Here is a 3,217-nt window from a genome sequence, read left to right as displayed (position 1 = left end):
TTCTTCTTCTCTTTTTTTTCTTTTTTTTTCTTCGATCTCCTCCTCTATTCATTTCTTCTTCTCCTCTTTTTTTCCGTCTTCTTCCTCTTCTTATTTTTTATCGGGTATGTCGTTGTCGATATATGTACCCCCCTCCCCGATAACTTTTAGTAAGTACTACTTAGAAAGTGTTTAATAGAATTAGTTAGAAAAATAATAGAACTAGTTAAACTAGCTAGTTTATTTTTAGTAAGTACTACTTTATTCTATTTATAGTAAGGAAATTAATAGAACTAGTTTGTTTTTTTAGTTAAAGCAATTATTCCCGCATCGACGTCGACGATGCCTATCCCGCATCCTCATCGTCGACTCGGCGGAGGAGGCCGGCTTGATCAGAGGGGCCATGTCCGGAACTGGGCTCCGCCGGGCTGGTTTTGGGAGGTGCTACCTTCCGGTGGGCGTAGGTTGGTGAGGAACCAGCCCGTCGTTGACCCGATCCTTGTTTGGTGGCGCTCGCGTGGGCCAGTGACGGTGCCGAGGCTTCCGGACACCGCGGAGGTGGTACGTCACCGTGTCAGCGAGGAGGACCAGCACGTCCGTCGCTACATGGTTGCGTTGGAGGGCAGGTTCGACAATACCTGGCAGGTTCTTCAGGGATCTCACTGGAGCTATGATCCTATGATGGTTCCGTCCCTTTGGGTGTCCACCGCCCGCGCCGATACCCGTCGGGCGCTACTGTTCTAGCTGTACTAGCGCTGCTATATGTATGATAGTATTCAAGGTGTATTAGTGATAATATTCGACGATGTACGGACGCATGGAGATGATGTAGTTTTGCTTATAATTGAATGCATCCTAATTTGAATACTACTTTATTTTGTGATTTGATTTTTCTTATTGAATGCTCAAAGTGGAAAACTACTCCGATCCTACTTTGAATGCTAAAATTGGAGAGCACTATGATTAGTTGATAGCTTATAGGGTTTTTGTTTTCGCAGAAATCTAGGAGCCCCCGGCCCCTCCATCATCCCCGCCGTCGTCCCCGTCACCGCCCCCTCCGCCATCAAGGTGAGACCAGCCAAATCCTCTTTTAGAAAGATAATTAAACGATATTTCGGGTTGACTGTAAGTCTGTCGAGTCTCCACTATATATGAGAGGACGAAGAATCCCGACTGTTGTCGTGGGGGTAGCTTCTCCTTCGTTCCCGTGTGCTAGAAAATTTGGTGTAATGCACTCGAGAACGAAAGGAGGAGCTACCATCACCGACGGTCGCAAATGTCAGAGAGGAATCAGTGAGGGAGAGTTCCACCATATATATATATATGAGAGGACGAAGAATCCCGACTGTTGTCGTGGGGGTCGCTTCTCCTTTGTTCCCGTGTGCTAGCTAGACATTTTGGTGTAATGCACACGGGGACAAAGGGAGGAGCGACCATCACCAACGGTCGAATGTATACACCACATGAGCTGAGAGTTTTCAAGAAAAGACTCGACAAACCGATAGTCAACCCGTGATGAATAATAATGATCTAACTTAGGTTTTTTAGTACATATATTTAATTGTAGGTGTTTAATATTTGAATTATGAACATAGGAAATGTCGTACTCGGACGACGAAAGTCTCCCGGGGGAGTGCGACAGGCCTCACCTGGACGAAGATCGGCGCTTCAGTATTAAGCTGTAGGAGACGTTCGATGTTGAAACAGTATGCAACGACGACAAGTGTTATTTTTTCGTAATTAAGCACGACTTCAACTATTTCAACGTGTACTTTTCATCTTTTACAATTCGGCTAGCTTATCCCATGCCATGCAAGACTCTACGTCTTGGAGAGGATGGGTTTTGAAGACCATGAAAGTATGGAAACAAAGAAAATTCACCTAAGGACCCATCATGATATAGATTTTGAAGTAAAGCTGTATAATTCTGAGAGCGTAACCCATTTTGGTTGCAAAAATTGGGAAGCATTTTGCAAGATGTATGGTTTTGATGAGGGTATGCTTGTCACCATGGATCTTGGTGATCCTGACATCGAGCAAGACAATATGGAAATTTGGGTCCTTGTTGATACGCCTCCAATTCTACCGCTATGTGAGTTTCTCAAACATAGTTATTAGCTAATTTATATTGTTCATTTCAAAATAGTTGACAGCTTATTTTCATTGACAGGTTATTTTGATTGTTCAAACAATGTGCGGAACATGGTAGACAGAACCTACTACACCGATGGCTCTGAGTTAACTTATAAGGAGAAAACTCATCTGGTCGGATTTTGTACTGATATTGAAAATTACAATATCTACAATCAAACTCCCCAACATTATGGTCCTCAATACGTGCCACTAGTGCACGTGTTGAACTACGGTAACTACTATGGAGATACCCTGGTAAGATTTCTTACTATTACGACATCCGTGCATATTTTGCATAGTTCTAAAACTAGTACATTATCATTGCTAACTATGAAGTTATTACTATGTTTTTCAACAGATAATCCCAGAGGATTGTGTGCCTCATTTGATGTATCAGAATGGTAGGCTTGATGTTTTGAATATACAACCAGGTCATCCTACGAAACTCAACTGTCCATACCGGATTTCTAAAAGAAGTGGAGACATGCAAATCAAAGAATGGAAAAAATGTATGGACAGTCGCAAGGAGGTTCTTGGAAGCAAAAGGAAGCGAGGCGCAAGAATTGGAGACAGGATGATCTCCATTCTCCATAATGGAGAGTCAGGGTCTATATTGTTTTATGCTATTTTACCTTAAAAAGGGTATTTCGGTCCTACCTAATACTGATGATCATGTGCTAAGAACAATTAAGTAGGGTTGGTTCGATGACTGTGAGGATGATGATCGTATGACTTGTTATTAATAACGAGTAAAAGTTGTATGATGATGATTAGTAGGACTTGTTATTATATATGATGATGCATGATGCGCGCATGAAGAGTTATTATATATCAGCGGGTGAAATGAACATGGATTGGATTGAAGTGAAGGCAACATGCATGTGGTGCGTGTCGAAAGTAGTACAATCCAAACTTGATCAAGTCCGGATTAGTATTACTTTCGACATGCACCACATGTTGCCTTCACTTCAATCTAAGCCATGTTTAGGCATAGCAGTACGTAGCGTTGGTAAACCAAGCACGGAGATATAAGAGAGGACACTTCTCTCTAATAGCTACCTAATAACAACCTAAATTAACCCCCCAAAACCCCCAAACCCCCCCC

The sequence above is a fragment of the Triticum aestivum genome, chromosome 2D (assembly GCF_018294505.1).
Source record: "Triticum aestivum cultivar Chinese Spring chromosome 2D, IWGSC CS RefSeq v2.1, whole genome shotgun sequence".
NCBI lineage: Eukaryota > Viridiplantae > Streptophyta > Magnoliopsida > Poales > Poaceae > Triticum > Triticum aestivum.
Note: the sequence above shows the minus strand (reverse complement) of the source record.